The sequence below is a fragment of the Lytechinus pictus genome, chromosome 10, assembly GCF_037042905.1.
Source record: "Lytechinus pictus isolate F3 Inbred chromosome 10, Lp3.0, whole genome shotgun sequence".
Classification (NCBI taxonomy): domain Eukaryota; kingdom Metazoa; phylum Echinodermata; class Echinoidea; order Temnopleuroida; family Toxopneustidae; genus Lytechinus; species Lytechinus pictus.
This window is the reverse complement of record NC_087254.1, coordinates 30,399,874-30,421,914: the sequence shown is the minus strand read 5'-3', so window position 1 is coordinate 30,421,914 and position 22,041 is coordinate 30,399,874.

Below are 22,041 nucleotides of genomic sequence, written 5' to 3'. Positions count from 1 at the left end.
AAGAATCTATAAAAGGCTCTCCAGGCCTATTAGCTAATGAACGAATATATAAAGCTAACGATAAAATGCATAATGAACTTTCATTAAAAGGGTTCGGTGAATTGATTTTGTAGTTTTTGCCGTATAGAATAAAAAAAAAACTATTTTGCCGACTCCGGTTTAAAGTTCACTGAAGTGGTCGCACGCTCAACAAAACCTCTAGAAATTAACCCAGTTGAAATCGGCATTTGTACAACTCCAGAGCTTTTATTCAAATGAATGTATCCCTTAGCCATTCTCTCCATTTTCAAGAAGCTGCGTTGGAGCGCCTGAAAAAGTGGATTATATCAAGTTCGCCGATGGCAGGTTAGCGTTCTAAGAAGGCGATGTAATATTCATGACAATCATTGTATAAGCTATCCAATCTTTCATCCTCGACGGCCTCGAGGCTTTGTCATCCCCGAAAGGAACTTTGCTATACAGGAGGACTATCCTAAATATGGAGGAGCATGCATGATGGAAGAGAGAGAGATCAACAATAGCAGTTTAGAGTCTAGGGGAGTTCAATATCATTATCCCGCACCAGGCTTCTAGCTAATTTCAATAAATAACGAAGGAATTATCGTGTTTCATCTCACCTCAGGGTCATATCTGTAAGAGGTTGGAGCAATTGTCAGATTTCATTTTTTTGTACTGAGATATTTGCATGCATTGCTTTGCATTGGTTTTTATTTTATTTCCATCATCCTGGAAAAGACTGCAAAGGGACATCATAGATTGGGTATTTTACATCTTACACTTTTGAAGATATATTATGTATAAATAAAACAAGCAAACAAACCTTTCACTAGTGATATATGCTCTGAAGTATCTATTGTATGTTTGAATTTGCCAGCGCCTTTTTGGGCTGCGATTAATGCAATGCTCCCCAGGGAGTGGAAATTGTGCACTTTCGTGCGGGATTGAAATGAATCCAATGACCGGGGTAATAATATGCTGGAAAGCGCTTTGAGCCGTATATGGGAAAAGTGCTATAAAAAAACTAGTTATTATTATTATCTTTATCTACTATCAGACATGTCAGATGACACAAGAAAAACAAATTTTGATTTTAGAGATTTAAGATTAGGATTTGAGATTTATTCTTTTCCGTTGACAACAAAATACAATCAAAGTAACAAAATATCACGGAGTTGTGTGCTAATCGTGGTAATACATACAAATTAAAAGATATAAAAAGGAGCTAAAGTGACTTTTAAAAGGACGGAGGGGTTTGAGGTTTAGGCTTAGAAAAAAAGTCAATTGTTTTCCGGAGAGTCACAAGTGATGGCATATAAGTAGGCTAAAAACAGTAGCCTGAATGGAATACACACACTTCAAAACAAATGATTCATTTACGATTAATTTTGATTTAATATATGTAAATTAATTGATCAATTATCATAATTGTAATATTCTATTTGCTTTTTGATTGTTTTACCCAAATTACCAGCCTTTCTAAGAGGGCCTTTTATTGAAAATAACCCTCAAAAGGGGCAGTAAGAAATGTAGGAATATATTCGATATGCTAGGAACAAGGGACATGAAAATCATGAATTCGATAATTATTTTCTTGACAGAGTGACTGGTACATGTCTCCTTCATGTACATTTTGTTAAAGAAATGTCGTGTCAAGTTCTAACTTAAGATTGTTTAAGTAATCTTACATAAAACAGAAGGACATTTTACAGATATTCTACATGTATACGATAAATACGTTTAAATCAAACCTTATACGTACATCCTTATACATTAGACCTTAGACGCATTATTGGTTTAAAACTACCCAGAATTGGATAAAGTTTTAACCAATTGTTGTTTGGACAGTATGTTGCCCAACATTTTTAAGAGTGTAGTGTAAGGTACGTTCTACGGTATAATTATGACACAATTTATGCTCTTCGTCGGGAAAAATAGCAATAACAAAGTATTCTCAGAAGTTATTGAAAGGTAAAAAAAAGGTTGTAAGTTTACCTTAGGCACACATCCTTCATGCCCCCTAACATACGTCAGTAACTAAAATCAGGTCTCAATTAGGATGACTTTCCTTGAATAGTCTTAATCATGTTGATTGTTTGGTAATGAAAAATGGCGTAGTCACAGATTTTTCAGCTGCTAACGATAAAAGTGGCTGGATTTCTCGAGTTTTGTGACAGCTTTATGGACTGAATTGCTGATTGCTCAATACCCAAAGGAAGATGATATGTACATCCATTAGATCTTTGACATTTCTCATCGAATGGACATTCCCAAGGGGATTCATGGACAGTCTTGCCAATTTTTTTGTTCATGACACCTCAGCCAATAAGATGCAAGGATGTTTCCGGTAGTTGATTTTGAATGATCATTGGGACCCTCTAGCGTATACCTGACCGAGGACGGATATTAAACACAAAGTTATGACGAAATATATAAAAAAGCCTTATCATGTCCTGAAATTGGGCGAAAATATAGTAATATAATAGTGTCACCTTCTTAGTAAATACAAGACTTGTTTCACAGATTAAAATCAGGAGGAAACTATTTCCTGTTTAGATTTAGGCTGTTTGCCATATCAAAATTATTATTCTTTGATGAGATATTCTGTCATTCAAGATTAGGATCATGCAGCTCGTATCACCTTATGTTATTCAATATTTAAAGTCTTTGATACGAAAGGAAAACATCAGAAGCATCTAAGAAAATCGTATTTACATATTTTTCTCTGAAAAAGACTATTCTTTTTAAATATTTGCTTAAATGGCTCGCTCGATTCACGAAAGGCATTGTTGAATTACTTTGACTTATGAAACAGAAAGATATCCATCATTCTACTTTGAAGTTAAAGAAAAATGAAATACGTCATGGTCTGTGAGGAAACGATGATTTCTTATCACCATGATCATAGACATAAGATTGTTTTCAAGGCGTAATCAAGAATCAAATACCACGAATACCTAGGTCATAGAATGTCACCTCTTATTCAAATGATAAAGGTCCAATAGATGGTTATCTTTTCTCCACTGAACCCAAAATATATTAGATTTATCAAGTACCAAGATAATTATCATTATATTAGAAATGAAAACTGAAATGCGTCAAACTGTTAAGGTTACGATCCAATCAATCTACCCCTTCTCCATTTCACTTCTTTTCAAATCTCTGACCGTTCCCGATTCTATTCTCTCTCTCTCGCTCGTCATTCTATACACCGTATGTATAGCTTTGTTTTTGTTTTCTTGTTGTATGTCCAGTTCATATAACTTTTGCTTCGCACTGTTTCATGGTCTTGTCTTGCAATTTTTTGTTGTTGTCCAGCCTAAATTGTCTTTTATTTGGGAGATTATAATAACAATGTAATGTGAGTACAACTGAAAGACATGTATAATTCATATTGCATGGACCAAGATATGATGGTTCATGTTAGAGATAGTCTGACTTTTATATTAATATGTCGCTTATTAATATTTTCAAGGGAACCTGCATTAATAATCTTTGCTTTCCAAGAGTTTCCTATTTTGTATAATATTGTGTTCTCTTATATTTCGCTTAACTTTGTAATTTTACTGTTGAAAATTTGAAATGAAAAAAAAAAGTCTGAATCAATCAATTTAATTATTGCTTGGAGTTTCCTGTGCCTAGGAGACGAAAAGCGAACTGAATCTCCTTGACCCGCAGGTCTCTCCTTCTGATATATCTGATTGGAGTGCAGGTGGACCGCTGCACCGGTGTTTCCCCCCTACTCTTATAGTGAGTGCAGTGGCTTCTTAATGTGCAAAGGTGGTGACTCTCCTCTACACGGGGCGTCCATTTAACGTCCTTTCCGAGGAACAAAGTGTTTTCCACTGCATCAAAAAAGCCTGCATAGGAATAGAGGAGGAGCCGGTTTACACATAATCAAGGCTTCAGTCTCGAACCCACGACCATTGGTTCGACAGGCAGACGCTTTAAAGCCCCTTTCACAATTGCTCGTGCGATCGTTTGCGATCATTTAGTCACAATATAATGTTGCAAAGAATCGCAACGGTTGTAAGCAGTCGTACCACCAATTGTGAAAGGGGCCTTACCGACTGAGTTAACTCGTTCCCTAATCAATCAATCAATCAATCAATCATTAAATCAATAATCATCAACCAGTCAATCAACCAATAAATCAATTGATTAAAGCCCCTTTCACAATTGACGTACGACCTGTTTACGACCACCTGCAACAGTTTTTTCTTGTTGTTGCACGATCGATCCCTTGGTGTCTTGCGAGCACTCGCAGTCGTTGTAGACGATCGCACAAACTCGAGGTGGTCGGAGGTGATCGTGACTGGTCGCATCTGAACTTTGAACATGTTCAAAATCCAAACGCGATCAAATACGATTGATTCACTCGCAACAGGTCGTACCATCGGTCGGGCGATCATCGTGTGAGTGTTGTTCAACGGTGTACGACTTGGTGCGAGAGGTGGCACAACTAAGTATAGTCGCATTTAGTCGACTGGAGGTCGTACAACACTTGCACATGTGCTGGAGACCTACAGAGACCAGTCTTGCGACTGGGTGCGATAATATGAGACTGTTGCAAGACCGATCGAAATTACGGCTTACTACATTCCACTACCGTTGCATTCGCTTGTATGCGACCGTTCAGCCCCTTTCACAATTGACGTCCGACCAGTTTACGACTGCCTGCAACAGTTTTTTCTTGTTGTTGCACGATCGATCTCTTGGTGTCTTGCGAGCACTCGCAGTCGTTGTAGACGGTCGCACGAACTCGAGGTGGTCGTGACTGGTCACATCTGAACTTTGAACATGTTCAAAATCCGAACGCGATCAAATACGATCGATCGCATCAGACCGTACCCGGGGTCGTACCATCGGTCGGGCGATCATCGTGCGAGTGTCGTTCAACGTTGTACGACTTGGTGCGAGAGGTGGCACAACTAAGTAGTCGCATTTACTTGACTGGAGGTCGTGCAACACTTGCACATGTGCAAGCGACCTACATGTACAGAGACCCGTCTTGCGACTGGTTGCGATAATAATATGGGCCATAAGACTGTTGCAAGACCGATCGCAACGGCTTACAACATTGCACTACCGTTTCATTCGCATGTATGCGACCGTTCCACTCGCAATCCCTCGTGCACGAGCACAATAAGAGTATATGCGACTTACTCGTGCATCGGGGTTTACTGGTTGTTTTGTTGTACGACAGCTGTTGCAACTGTGAAAGCCTCTGTGCGATCTTATGAGATGACTAGCGATTGATGCCTGTTACAGCCTGTCGCACGACCAAAAGGTCGCAAATGGTCGTACGTCAATTGTGAAAGGGGCTTAACCAATCAATGATTCAATCTTTACAAGATGGGATATTTTGAGGCATGACTCTATAGAATCGAACGTACTGATACGTTATTACATTGATGATGACACCACCTTTCACTTAGATGGTATCGAGAGCTGTAGGTATATTTTCTTGTTACAAGCAATACAACCCATTATTTCCTACTTCATTAAAAATATACGGTCATTGTCTTACACATTCGCAAATTTTACTAAAATATGCAGTTACCAAAATGTGTAGTAGCATAGTTACGCACATTTGAGTAAACTACCATAATCTGCGGTTACCAAAAAAGTGTCGTAAACATAGTTCGGGCACATTGCACTATTTGGTTATTTACAAAGATGTAAAAATAAACAAAATATGCAGTAAAACAGCCAAGCGTTAATGAGTAAAAACGAATGAAAGGGAACATCATGGGTTGTGTGCATACATTTCTTATAATTCCCAGAAGAACGAAACGAGTATTTTTCCCATTTTGAAAATAAAAATTTAGAAGTTTGTGATACAATTTGACATAATATTTAGGAGATAACATCATATCTTACCCTTTGTTCTTTCATTTCCTTTTTCTCCTTTTTTCTCTTTTTTCTCTCTTGGTCGTGGGACTCGTGAAGGGGGGTCCCAATCCCCCATCGGTAGGCCCCCCTGCGCCAGTGTAGGTGGTAAGAAACTTGTTATTGATTCTCTATCAATGGCGTACTCAGGATCAGTCTTTAAATTTCCCAGTGCACAAGGGTAATTATGTGTCCAACCAATTTGGGGCAGTATTTTACCCAATACGGGAAGCATATTGTCCAGTATGGTTTAATAAAAAAGAATAAGCAGCAATTACTTTAGAATGGGCAAAATTTTCATCACACTTGATATATAAAAATGCTCAAAAGAAATGCCCAATATTAATTGGACACATTATTACCCTCATGGATCATTTCCCCATTTTTTTTTGTGTATTGTGTTTGAGCTTGTAGTAAAAAGAGGGGGGGGGGTGTTTCTTTACCTTTGCTTATTAAGGACTGATCATGGCCACATCTTTGACTATAGGGGCATTTTTTAGAGGACAACCTGAAAGCGTGGCGTCGAGTAAAATAAAAACACGAAAAAGCACTCAAATACCATAACCCTCTTTAGATCACGTGGTTTGACCATGGTGTTTAGGTTACAATTTGGATTCTGTCCGATGTAATAACAAAATGCGCTTCACAAGCTTCACGTGTGACGAGTAATCACTGTGAGAGCATATATCATGTTGCAGCTCTGTTGTGCAATACAATATTTTGCCAATGCGTTTTCTTACTTCCAGAAAAATGTTATTCATTATCTAAAAGTGAAATCCGTCTTCCTAAACCTCAAGAAGAAAACATCATTGAAATTATCGATTTTCTGTGGTTGGGTTCTAAGAGATCATTTTTACCCCCCCCCAAAAAAAAAAATCGAGGTTTAATTCATCAAAATCATTGAGAAATACAAGATACTCGAGGGCTGCACGAGAATACAAAGTGAGAACATAAAGAGACAGATCTTTAACTACTTTCCATTGGTCATTCAATTTCCGAGAGAATGATAAAAATTCTATATTAGATATTTCCTTGTGAGACCATCCACATCTTGTCTATCTTATTTATCTCAGTTATTTTGATGCAAAAGATGCAGGCGTCTTGTTCATCTGAATGTTGAAAAGGTTCACTGAGAGGGAGAGAGAGGGAGAGCGCGAAAGAAGGAGTGTCTTGCTGAGTTAAACGAATAAATGAATGTTTATTGGATAGATTATAGAGGTATAATACCCACACTGAAACTGTTAAAGAACACGTTTTTGTCAATCATCATTATATTTGTGTTTGTTAATTCATTTTTAAAAGGCGCATTGGGATTTAGTTAAATTACCTCTAAATCAAATTTGATTCAGACTTCTCTTTCATTTGTTACTATGTTTAAACTTCATATTACATATTTTTAATTAGTGGAACCGAAACATAGGGGGTAAGAGGGTTGAATCTCCTCATAAAATTCGCAACGCTCTTTAGTCCTATTTATTTCATTTGAGCTAATTAATAATCTAAATGCAATTATACTCGTCACTTTTTTTAAGAACTGATAGAGGAAATATTTTCAATAGCTACACATTTTACTTTAATGCTATAAATGTTTGCATGTATTATTTTATTTACATCGTTTGCATAATTTTTGTTACATCTTTTTCGTACTAACCGAGTATACGATTCCCGAATTCGCGACAGTCATCCTAGAAACGGCAAGGATATATTGCCCATCTTCCGTTATGTTTCTCAACAGAGCAAAACAAGTCTGATTATTTTTCAAGAATTTTACTTGAAATTTTAAAGAATATACTTAAAAACAAGGAATTACTCCGGAGAGAGAGGGAGAAAAAAAAGAGAGAGATTGACAGTAAACGAAGAAACACACAAGATTAAAAATGAAAATGAAGTCGACTGTAACTATACTCTACATGCCTTCAGCCTAGCTGTCACGTACTCGTATCTAAAATATTTTGTATAGTACACTCTAGGCGCTTCAGAGAAAATTACAGAAAGAGAGAAAGGTAAATAAAAGTAATAAAATACATCGCAAGTTCGAACAATACAAGGATAGACTTCAATACGTAGATAATTTTTTTTGTAAAAAAACACACACCATTATACAGGTAAGTCTTTTGGTTGTCTCTGAAGGGGTCGCTGAGTTTTCAAACTCAGTGGAAGACAATTTAGGGTTGGTCCTGCATGAGCAAAGGTCCGTTTCCCACATGATTTATTTGAAACCGGAACTTATAGGCCTACTTTCTTCCTCTGTCTAGCCACCATGCTTGTAAGATGGTGTTAGACAGCCGCAAGTCATTTGGAATATCTTTCTTTATTTCACCACGCCATTTTCATTTTTTTAAATAATCTCTTATTCTCTTCTCTCAAACAAATTTGAACATAGTAAAATATTACATTCATGATCATAAATTCACAATGGTATTAAATCAAATTACACCATAATTACAAAGCTTGGTTTGAACATACTTTTGACAATTCTTAACGAAAATGAAGTAAAACAATGTCATGAATAAATTATAAATCAATTCGATTTGTTCTCAATATACCTGATATACATTTTGTTCTAACAAGATTGATTTCATAATTATTTGTTTTCCAAAGAATATATATTCTTTTCTCTTACATTTGTACACATACATGATATATATTTTAAATTAGATGTAAACATTGAAAAGTAGTACAACCTAAAATCGAACAAATTAGTCACCATTCCTTGATGATTGTATCACGCACAAAAAAATCTTGAATCCTGTAAATTATTAGAATACAACTAATAAGATTTATGAGAGAAGATTTAATATTCATAATCCCCGGACCCCTCTCACACACTCACATCACCCCCCCCCTCCCACCACACTCAACACACATTCACGCACGAACACCCCCCCCCCCTGTTCATATGCATTTCATCTGTCCGCAGAAGTGTCATGGCAGCTGTCATAAAAATAAGTGCATGTCATAAGTTTAGTCTAAGAAATAAATGAATTCGGAATGCCTCGTCGTCATGAAGTGTAAAATTTTCCCACTTCCTCAGGTGACCCGATAATTTGCAACGTGCCTCTGCTATTCTTTTTTCTCCTTTTCATTTTCCAATATTTTTTTTCCTAATCTCTTAAAGGGTTGGGGGTCTTCTTTTAGCTTTACTATGCTCAAAGATCATAAATTTGATTAGAAAATAATATGATTTAGTAATTGTTCCTTCCCTATTTAAAAAACCTTAACTCCAATATGAATACCCTTCCAAATAAGATTTTCAATTTGACGTAGATTAAATGAATAACCACAGTCTCCCCACTAAGTTCTTATGTATTCACAGGTGAAGAATATATGCTCATATGTCTCTTCACATTTACCACAGAACGAACATAGATTGTGTGTTGGTAATTTAAATCTAAACAAATATTTTTATTGTATACAAGTTCATTTAACAATTTAAATTGAAACTCCGTTAACTTGTTATATAAGGTGGCTATCCTTGGTCTCAAAAATATTGTATCACTATCTTTTTTCGGAAAAGTCATGTTCTTTTTAAGCGCATGACCTCTCAGATTTCATGTTTAACAAAGCTTTACAGATTTTCTCAGTTACATGAAATATTAGCTAGTGTGCTCACATTTCCATGAAACATAAATTCAAAACTTAAAGCTGTGTCCCTACATGTACCTGTTTTCTTCAGGAGACATTTCCGCGTTGCTGGAATATTTTCATATATTGTTTGGAGATATCCCATCTCATCTTCTTTTAACCCCATCTTTAGGAAGGCTCTAGATGATTTAAAATTACCCCCGTCATCAACTAGATGATGTAATTTATAAATATTTCTAAGAAATAAACTTTCTTCAAATAGCATATGTCCGTCCAAACGTATAAACTTATTATTGAAGAATATCTCATTTCTTTTTGACGTTTCCTTTTTAGGCAATATTTCTTTCGTAGCATCCCATGAGGAGGCGCGATAGCTCAGTCGGTAGAGCGGGGGATTCGTATTTCGGTGACCCGGGTTCGATTCCCACTTGGTGCGCTAGTGCCCTTTGGTAAGGCATTAATCTTCATTACCAGGTCCTTCGGAGAGGACCTTAAGCCGTCGGTCCTCTGGTTGCTTGCTTACAAGCATTCATGCTTTCTTAGCAATCAGGTAAAAATCCCAATCAATCAATCAATCATATTTCCATCATGTTTATGTAAAAGCTTGGTAGGGACAATCTATAAATCTAAATTTATGTTACAAAAAATTATTAATAAACCTCCATAGTCACGTGTCCTATTTAAAAAAAAATCGTCTCTATCCTATTTTCGAATCTCCTAGTATGAGTCTCTCTGACCACATAATCCTTTGTGCAAATACAAATATCTGAAAATCTCTCATTCTAAGCCCTTCTTTTTTGTAATCCATACACATAACGTTCCTTTTTATTTTGTCTCTCCCATTCCATAAAAATTTAAACATTATATCATGAAAACCGACGGTGGTACTGAGGTGAGTGACAATACAAAAATTATTTTCGAGAGTGCAAATGTTTTCAAAAATTGTGTTTTTCCCATTAGAGTGAGATCTTTCTGTTTCCACCAACTCAACAAACTTTTAATTTACTTAGGATCTCTTTATAATTTATCCTTTCCTGTACCTCCACTTCCAATGAAAAAGTTATACCCAATATTTTAATGACTTCTACTAATTTACCAAAAGGCATTCTAACTTTTTCTTCTGAGAGGGGGCCTAAAAGAAATATGAAAGTTTTGTCTTCATTTATTCTCAAACCTGATATTTTTCGATTTTTTTCAAGTTTTTTTTTTCTGTTTTATCTATTGATAATGGATCTTTTATAAAGGGGGTCATTTCGTCTGCATAAAGTATTTGTTTAACCTCAAAATCATCAAATTTAATTCCGCGAATGGCAAAATTTTTACGAATCGAATGAGCTAAGACCTTGATACATAATATGAATAAATAGATAGAGAGGGGGTCCCCCTGCCTTACACCCTTTTCAACGCAGAAATATCCTGTATACCTCCATTAAAAACACAGCTTAGGGCTTTATTATATAATGTTTTAATCCACCTACACCAAGAAATTCCAAAAACGAAATGACGTAAAACATTTTGTAAAAATGAATGGTCCATAGATTCGAATTTTAATTAATGTAATATGCGATAAAAAAGCTATAAAACGCCTTGCTCATAGGCATGGGTGCAAACCACTTTAAGATTACTTTGCCGCGGCAACTGCAACTGAACATATCATATTTTGATAGCACGGATAGCCATGTCTGTCAATGTTTTAATGATGTCTGTAATTAAACGAATGGAAACAAAATGCGCATTGCAATCGTTAGATGACAATATGTGAACTCAATTAAGAAAGGTAGGACATCATTAAAAAAAAAGACTAAGAATCAATAACCGACAGGAGCGTTACTCAACATCCTATCCTTACCACATTTCATATCGTAATTATGTTGTTGCTAAGGAAACAGGTTTTTTCTTGTACATCCCATGCCATGTGGTTTTTTTTCTGTCAGTCATCAAGGCCAAACTGCCTCTTTTCATCTAAGAATCATTCATGATTCCCAACATGCATCAGTGTGAAAAATCCAATGTGAAGTTTCTAATTGGGTTAACAATATATAATTATTAGTTTTTAAAGACGGTTTGTGTGCATTAAGGCCTACATGTGTGTGAGCGAGAGGGCAGGTGTGTGCGCCTTTAAGAATATTTGTTAGTGAGCGTAAGCAATTAAGAGCATATGTCTCAGAACATTACACGTGTATAATAGGTGTTACTGGATGAAGGGATAGGATTTTCGGAAAGTGTTTTAATCTAATTGGTTGTGTCTCGTTGCATCTTATGCATACATTTTACGTCGTTTCCATGATTGTATTCATGATTTAGTTATACTGTGCGATATGCGTGCGATGATGCACTGTAAAAAATGAAGTGCTAATTTAGCACTTACAGCGCTTGTATTATAGTGACTGCACTACGAGTGCTGATTTTTTGGTTTAAATTTGAACTAGAAAGTCAGCACTCGTAGTGCAGCCACTATACACGCGCTGTAAGTGTTAAATTGGCACTTTTTTTTACAGTGTGCATTTGTATGAGGAAGACCAAGAAAATAAGACACCATATTTAATTTTATTAGAAAACATCCACCTATTACTAGTTTACATAAAGTATTTAAGCGAGGAATGCTTGGCTTTCTAATCGAATTTCACATACCACATTTCATGAATACAATTCGAAGAACCTGGCCCGTCTCATGTAATGAAATACTAATACAGTTCGATAACGAAATTAATAGAAAAGGAGATCTAGTGATGTGGATGATGTGGTGCATGATGAAGTCAAATTTGTTTAATTTGTTTAAATCTCTCTCATGGAACATTGCAGATGTCATATTCACCTTGTGTATTTCTTTTTTGATGATCTCTTTTTTGTCAGTTGACTCCGACTTTCGTTTTTAACGCCCTTTCAGTGAACATTGTCACAAGAAACCAACAACCGAACCATCCCTATAGATTACGGAAAGAGTTAGGCAGACCAATCGGAATAAAAAAAATCACGTGTTCTGTTAATTTTGAAATTCCATTGATTTTGTAAACAAATCATACAAATAGAAATTCAAGTGACGTCGCGATGCTATATGTCCAGGGGCAGTGCCACATGGAGCTAGGGAACGCGTCCAACCCCCCCCCCCCCCCAAAAAAAAAAAAAGAACGAATCAAGCAGTGAAGGGATTGAAGGGGTATAAGATGAACATGGGAGAAAAAGAATGAATATTATCAAAAGAGATGTTTGCGTCGTGTTAGTCTATAATATTCCTTTATCCAAATGAAAATATTGTAATGTGGCACCTCATCTTTGTTATTCCATTTTGAGCAAAGTTGACCAAAAAGGGTCATTAGAAACTAAAGGTGTAGTGTATTATTTGGATAACGTTGCGAAAATGTATACCCCTGTCCTAAGAAGGGCAAAACATATTCTAGACAATATTTTGGTTGACAAGCAACAAGATTCAAAGCATTGTTCTCCTCTCTTCTTTGATTTAAGACACTGACATCAAACTCTCCCTCGTGATTTGCTTGTCTCCTACATGGAGACGACTATTTTTCATTCCAATTTCATTTCCAACCAGAACCTCCTTGATGAAAAGGGAAACTTTAGAGGAGGCGATATGAGAAGACTGATATCTTTGTGGATCTATGATATACTAGGTATAGTAAAGGTACGATTGCAAGTCTAAGATTGCGGTACGGCAAAAGATCAAATTTCATTATACATTATGACTGACAAAAGAGGTAATGCATGCAAACATTATGCATTATGCAGAAAATGTAGGATGACAAAAATTGAATATTAGCGATCAGAATTACAATTACTTGTGGAAGAGTTTGAATTGGTTGTATTTGACAACCAACCTTTACCAAAAGTTTGTTGATTGGAATGCACTGAAATATCTATATATATGATCACGTAGTCATGTTATTTCTTCAAAATGAGAGGGTGGATAAGAAATCTATCTATAGAGACGGAAATGAAAGGGGGTGGTAACTATGAGAATATATAGTTTGTACTTGGATGCGACTATATTCTTTACAAAGAGGACTGTACGCATTGGAAGAAGATAAAGAGGATGTGAGTGTTTTTGTGAGGAATTATGAAAACGATGAATAAAAGCGGGCTGTATAGTTATTTGAAGAAAAAAAATGGGTAAGAAGAGAAAATAGAGAGAGAGAGGAGGCAGAGAGGGAGAGAGAGAGAGAGAGAGAGAGAGAGAGAGAAAGAGACAGGTGGAAAGAAATAAAGAATATGAGAGACATCTTTATTTATAGTAGGGAGCGAGAGTAAGGGTGGGGGAAGGGAGCAAAAACAAATTAGGGAGAGAGATATTCCAAAGTTGTCCTGTCCAGCATGAACTTCAATTCTGTATAAACTGTAGCACACTGAAAGCAATTTTAAAGTAAAAGTGAGCATGGTGAGCATGGTGAGTGAATTTCTCATTTCGGTAACTTCAATTTTCTCCGCCTTCCTCTTAAACTTAAACTGGTCAGTGAAGTTCTTGAGACAGTATCGGGTTACGTGCCATCTTTGGCCAGCATCTTCATTTAACATGCTCCGTGGATAAGATTCTCCAAGAGATATAAGAGATATATAAGAATGATTTTGGTCACAGGCTTCTGGTCGTCAGCCCTGAAGTGGGGATACTATTTTCGTCCCGTACTCACTTCGCAAACTGCAAGTCATTTCGGAAATGGAATATCATGTTCAGTCACTTTTTCTCCTTCGACGTGTCCAGTTAGGACCAAAAGATATCTATAAAAGACATTTACACGGGGAACTTAACTGACTCTATACTGCCTCTGCGATGTAAAGTTTGATTGGTGAACTAATAAATCGCGTTGTATCTGGTCGTTTCCATGTTTCCCCATTATAATGTGTAACAGTTTGATTCCTCTCTGAACAAATTATATTTCATCGAAGAGTTCTCCACATTGTCAAATAATAATTAAACAAATATGTTATAATCCATACAATAAAATACAGAACAAATAGTCAATATGTGACGTCAACATATCTCTCATTTGCATATCACTATGTTGTGATTATAAGCGGGGTTTTTTTTAAGTAAGGGAAACTTAAAAATGCCATGACGGTCTTATTCTATATCCACTTTTGATGGCCTTGTCAGTATTATGCTTGTTTGATTTTTCCTTATGTACTCAAATCAGCTTTCTGATGGGTTGGACTTGACCTTTAATAAAGAAGCAGTCTAGCGTCAACTGCATGGAGAAAGCATTTCAATCACTTTCATTTTTTCAATTGAAATACATATACATGTACATAATCCAGCAAAGATGATAATGCAGCTTCTCAATACCCCCAATAGAGTACCCAGTCTGTCTCTTAATTACTCTGTTGTAGCTCTATGAAATTCCTCCAGGCGATGTTGAAATATCACTAGTTATTATATACATTTGGGGCATGCGCATCATTTCCAAATGTTCAAGGGTTAGATAAAGGAGAAATTTTGTATTGCAAACAACTACTATGACCTTGAGCTAAATTGGGTTACTCATACTTTATAATATCTAGCAGGCTGAAAAGGACAGCTCTGTGATATTGTGAAATGTTGATCAAAGATTCAAGCACTCAATCAAAATAACAGAAATTGAAAATTTGTAATTTTTTATACGATGTAATGCCTTCGCATCACCATCCCCTCTGTTGCTAATATAATAATGTCTACCTGCTATATACTGATTCCTATATCATATAAATCTGGATGCCAATGACACAGTAGTACCTTATCCTGTAATATTCGGTTCGAACCAACAAAAATTATTTTTACCCGCTATCGTCGCATATACTCTATAATGCGAAATGTCGCGGATTTTTTTCCCTATTAAAAAAGCGTTAAAATATTTTTTTTAATTTCATTTTGGTTTTTTCCATTTCTAACATTTACATTTCTTTTACTGCATTTTTATATCCAGATACAATAAGCAATGAAACATATTATGGCATTTTTTATGTTAAAAAATTATAGTCACGATTATTATACAAATAGGACGGGAATGGAGGAGGCTGCTAATAAATCACGCTTTCTACTTGATCATTGATGTCATGGAAGCAAAAGATTTCATAATCTTCATTTTAGGTCAATTATCACTAAAGAAAAACAAGGTGCAGCGAAGGAAGTACGGAAAATACCTATCATTTGCAAAACTATAAACTAAAGCTGCTTTATATTATATTTGTGGTAATCTATTGCTCGAGGGGCCCTCGACATTTCTCCGTAAAATAAGATCCAAATAGCAAGGGATCTGTCAATGTAATCCTTTGATGATCCAATAGTGACCTGAAAGAGCATACTCGTAAAACCATAATCCAACGAACGGCATATCCAAGCTATACAGATGACTATAATGGTCATTAAAAAGACCTAAAGAGTTTGGAGATTAAACGAGATTTTATCATGTCGAGTGAGAACGACCTGGGCCCAGTTATGGTAATTATGCCATCCAATGGTAATTTTTCATGGAATTCTTGATTTTGATTGGCTGCTGAGCATTGTTACCATGGTAGTTACCCTTAAGTGGCAAAATTACCATGAAAGTGTTTTTATTCCAACAGGGTCTTGGTATTAGACCATGTAGCCGAAGTGGTATTAGGCGAGGTGGTGGTTCTCAAGGTGCGATCCTTTCCCCTGATCAATCAACCGGGCGCACACAGAAAACCATTTTGAAGGAAACACTCATCCACCTGTTTCTCCTTCTCCATCCCTTCTTTCTCTCCTCTTTCTTCCTCTTACAACGTTAGCAATATTTTAGTCCTCTTTTCCTCCTTTTCTTTCCTCTACTCTTCTCCCGTCTGTTACACTCCCTTTCCTCCTTTCCACCCCTCCCCTCTTCATTCTCCTCCGTTTCCTAATCACTTTAGCGTCCATTACAATTATGGAATCCTTTTTCCTAGGATTATACGGTTTTATGTTAATCCGTCGTTACAATTTTTCTAATGGGTAAATGGATTATCATATTATTCAATGACCTTTTGTCAACTAATCGTTCCACTATAGTTCAGTGCTTTTTTGCCAGATATCTATAGATAGTGACTGCACTTTAGATGGAATAATGGAATATTTATGTGTGTACTTGTACCTTCATACACCACTATACACACACCCACACACCCTCACACACCATCCTCCCCCCTACATAAAAAATGATACACTAGACAGAGTGGAACAGTGCAAGTGGTGACACAAGTTAAATGAATGATAATGTTAATTTTACATTACTTTATGATCATTTTTTTCCATTTCATCAAACACCTCAATTTTGATGATAGATAAAATTGTACTGTTATTTGTCTGTAGTAAGCTGTAAATCAACCTTATGATCAATTAATGCTAAGCTTTGGGTCATATACGTACCCTAATCTTTAGTAGATGTTGAAACATCGTCATTAATATTCTTCTGTTTTTAGCTGATTTTCATGTTTTTCACCATCTTTATTATTAGCGATTCCAACTCCATCTCCAACTGCTTAAAATTCGTCGATAATTGACTGAACTGTTTTGTCACGAATTCCTGACTTCAGACGATGACGACCGCATCAATGTCCATATTAAAGGAGTACTCCAGGATGAAAATTAGGTTACACTTCGTAATTCCGAAGGTTCGTAATTCCGAAACACGTAAATTGACTATACCTCGATGTTCGTTCATCCGAAAACGAAAAAGTGTTCGTTAATCCGGACATTTGTGGCGTTATTCCGAAGGTTCGATAATCCGAAAACGAAATAAGGTTCGTTGTTTCGAAGGTCCGTTAATCCGAAAACGAAATAAGGTTCGTGTTCCGAAGGTTCGTTAATCCGAAAACGAAATAAGATTCGTTATTCCGAAGGTTCGTTAATCCTTCGGAATAACGAACCTTCGGAATATCCGAACCTTCGGAATAACAAAGCTTCGGAATTACGAATGTATGCGGAAAAGTATATGATATGAACTGATAAAAGCAAAATGCTGAACATTCGATCAAAATCTGACAAAGAATAACAAAGCTATGGCATTTTAAAGATTTTCATTATTCTGGTGAAACAAGTCTAGGCATGTCTTCATGAATATTCTATGAACAAAGTGATGATGCCATATCCCCACTTGTTCTTTTGTACTTCATTATATGAAAAAAGGGTTTAATAAATCTTTTTCCTTCATATTCAGTGAATATTCCTAGCTGCAGCCTAATTCATTATAAGGAAAACATATAATTCACAGATGTATGAAAAATGAAACAATTATGATTTCATTTAATAACATATTGGAAAAAGCACATTTAATGCATATTCATGACGATATGCATATAACTTATTTTCACAAAATATTGCTAAATTTAAAAATTCAATAACTTTGTTATTTGTTATCATATTTTGATGAAGTTTTTAGCATTTTTCTCTGTAAATTTTACTCTATTTATTCAGATATAAATATTTTCAGCCCGGGGTACCCCTTGAATGAGTATATACATACCAAGAGAAAGTTTTTAACTTTCTATGAACTGAGCAAAACGTAATATGATTATTATAATTGATTACTGCAGTGAGGATCTCAAATAGGATTAAGTTATATAAAAATACATGTAGGCGTGGTAAGGATATACTGAAAGGTTAGAACGTAAAACCTGGGGGATATACGTACTGTATAATGTGAGGAAATATTTAATTGAGTCCATTTCTTTTGTTGGTTCTCAATGACTTTTCCAATTAGGGTTACGAAAGGGCACTCTATGCGGAAACGTGCGTTATAATTTAGGAAAACGAACATGATGAAAGAGCATGTTTATTTCTAACTTACTCTTCCTTACCGGTTACGCATTCGCAAATATAATGCTAACACCATAATTATCATATACATTATTATGTTCATGATGTTAATTCCGTTATACTCTGTTCTTTAACAATTGATTCTATCGTATCAATTCATCTTCGTTGAATTTGTCTTTTTAAAGTATCTATATGAACCATTTGCTGCTTCTATTAGCACATTCAATAAAATAATAATGTTTGCTTGTTTACTTGCTTTGTGTCTTTGCGCGTCCTATATTTACTTTAATACATCCACTACAATAAACAGACGGCATAACCAAACAATACAATCATGTAATAACGTCAGACGCAACGTAGTTTCAAGGTCACATGATTGCGATGAATCTCATTAAAAGAATCCTTCTTGCCTCGCAAAAAAGCAAGAAAATTGTTATCACCACTAAACCCACCTTGGTCAAAGATGAAATGATATTCTCCGGGGAACAAAAACAGAATGTAAGGTTTTATTCTAGCGACTTTGAGAGATGCACTGCGGGGTATACATTGGCCTTGATACAACTTGAATTGATATAATCGCTGTATACTCCGATGGTACGTCAATTTGCATGGCCTGAACCTTCAGCTCGCAATCCTGCACTCAGAAACTACCTTGTGATTCTTGCGACTCTTTAGTGGGAAGATTTCAAGTAACAATAAAGTAGGACAGAAGGGTACAGAATGAATGAAAGAGAGAGGGAGAGAGAGTGAGATCTTCAAAATTGAGGAAAATTAATACCAGACATAAAGCAACACAGAAAATGACATATTGATTCATATTATTTTGTGTCATCATACCCACGTGTACCTGAGGTGCTTCAGTGGGTATTTGATTCTCATACACTGGCTTGTTTTCCCAAAATAATCGGGGAATGATTCCAGACTGAAATTAAATCCAAGTCCACTCTTCTACGGAACAAATTAATCTTTCTATGATGAAGATGATTTTTTTTGCAAAACAATCAATTCAATCTCTCATTTGTTTTGCAACATTTTACCGACTTTCACTAGAAGATAAAATCATTTGAAGTTTGAGGATTATAAAGTGTAAAAAGCACTCCATTGTTTCGTGTTGTAAGTTAATCAATGGATAACTTCATCAAATTTATCATAGGTTACTATATGCTCATTTGTATTCAAAGAAAATCATCCAAGCCTTTAATATTCTTCCCTACGAAGCTTAACGAAGAAAAGTTAATATAAAATATATTTGCTTTTAATTAAAATATTATTGTCGATAAAGCTCTATAACATATATATTTTCCAGTTTTGCTACACACTATACCTTACCCCACTCTGACTCGTATGTTAATACATATAAATTATGATTATGATAATGAAATTTTGTGATTGCCTTCGAGAGCATATTGGCAGACAGCGATTAAAAAAGGGCAGGGTAGAAATTATGTGGAAAAAAAGATTGACAGAAATGTGGACACTGCTATTTCTAATCTTTTTCTAGTGCTGTTTAATCTAAGTAATAATTATAATAATAAGTATTTCTAATTGGCACTTTCTAATGGATCATTACTCAAGGCGCTGCATATTAAATAAACAAAAACATTGGAAATAATCACAATTAAAATCATCAAACATAACATTCATATGAGGAAAAGACATGGCCTTCACTAATATGAGGGCATGTCGGACATTTTTTTCGGAAGATATTTTGGATTTATCAACTAATTCACTTTTTAGAACATTTATCTGGACCTGGTAAGGAATAACTACTAAGTGCTTCTACTTATTTTTTTCTTGAACATTACATTTGCTTATTTGAATTGTAATATAGACTCGATTTGATGCTAGTTTTGTACATATTCTTCACTCCACATGATCTGTAGTGTTTTTCTTTCTCCGGTCCCATGTATTGGGTTTTATGAAGAGTCATCTTATCGACAACTATGACTAAGCCTCCACGTTCGAACAAATATAGTGGAGTGCCTGGCTCTTCTACTTTTAAGTATAAACTGCCGAAATGGGCTACAAATAACAGTGTTAAATTTGCCTTGGATCTTATCCTTAAGGTACACCATACAGTTCCTGATGGACTTTCTTCTACAGATTTCTATCTGGGAGAGTTGACTCAGATTTATCCTGATCTCAATCCTGAAATTTGCCGACATTTTGTTTTGATTAATGAACTCAATGAACATGAAGATGCCGACTCCATTGAAGCTGAACCCGAAACTATTGGGCATGAATCATTGCTTAGTAACAGTGTACATTCTTCTATTAACGATGATGAGAAACTATGCCGACTATGTAATATGAAATGCAATGAAAGTGGAATCTGCATGAAATGTAAATGTCTCAACCAAAGAGTCGATAAACTCTGTTTGGAGATGAGGCAAGTCAAGCATATCATTGAAGCAATGCTTGACAAACCTTCTTCAGATAGCAGACCGCCGAATCCCCCTCCAAACTCATCTACCAAGTCACCATCTCGTCAAGTACCTCCAAATCTACAACCTTCAATGTCAGCCTTTCCTCCTCTACGTAATCAGCCTCCGCCCCCTGGTACCTCTCAGAATTCGCCGCGCTACCCAACCAACTTTTCTCAACAACCACCCCATCAAATACCTTCTTCAGCTAGTAGTATCAGTTTTACACCATCCAACAGGTCATCAGCACCACTTCATCAGATACCGCAACAACGTCGACAGTTTCCATACCAACAGACGCCGCGCCCACCGTATAATCCATCACGTGACCGAACACACCCACAGCCGAGCCCCCAGCCACTCCCTTTTAGATTACAATACGCGACGCCAATGAATCGTTCACAACACACACGCTATGGTAGACCATCCTACGCATCAGTGACTCGCTCTTCATCCCAATATTACATGCAAGGATGTGAATACTGCGGCGAACCCAATCACCGCGCACTGCAATGTAGGCACGGCGCTCCAGTTCAGTGCCGTCAATGTTTACAGCCTGGTCACAAGCATAAAATCTGCCCATATAACATGTACTAAGATGGTGGCCAAGAAGAGAGTGCCTCCAAGGTTACTTTAAATGTACACAACGAGTTAAATGATAATAACAACAAAACTAATTCTGTTCATGACTTAGACGATAATAACGCTACCAATAATTTGAAGATTACGTCTGTTACCGCTTCAGATAGACCTACTGTCTCCCGGGATTACCTTATTGATAAATGTTCAAAATCTTTCAATCTTGTGGATGGCAAAGTTCCCAAATTACCGAAAGGAAATGTGTTTTTGCATGTTAATATCAGGGGTCTTGTCAATAAAATCGAGTCACTTCGTTATATTTTGTCAAACAATTCCATTGATGTTCTCTGTGTTAATGAAACCTTTTGTGATAATTCAATATCTGATGAAGAGATTTCTCTTGATGGTTTGAGGGTTGAACGTAAGGATAGAACACGTCACGGTGGAGGAGTAGCCGTTTATGTATCTGATAAGATTTTTTGTACCAGAAGGTACGACCTTGAAAACCAAGATTTAGAAATGATATGTCTTCAAATCACTTTATCTTTTCAGAAAAGTATCTTAGTCATTAGTATATATAGACCCCCGTCAAGCGATGTTTCTTTTTTTTGAAAGCTTTGAACAAAGTTTGGAGTCAATTTGCTCGTACAATACTTCAATTGACGAAGTACTCATTTTAGGAGATCTAAATTGTGATTACAGTCAATTGAAGGATTTGTACCTGTATCATAAATTAGAATATTTGATGAGCTCGTACAGTGTTGTTCAGTTAATTGACACCTTTACACGTGTCACAAGTAATTCATCTACAATCATTGATCTCGCTTTTAC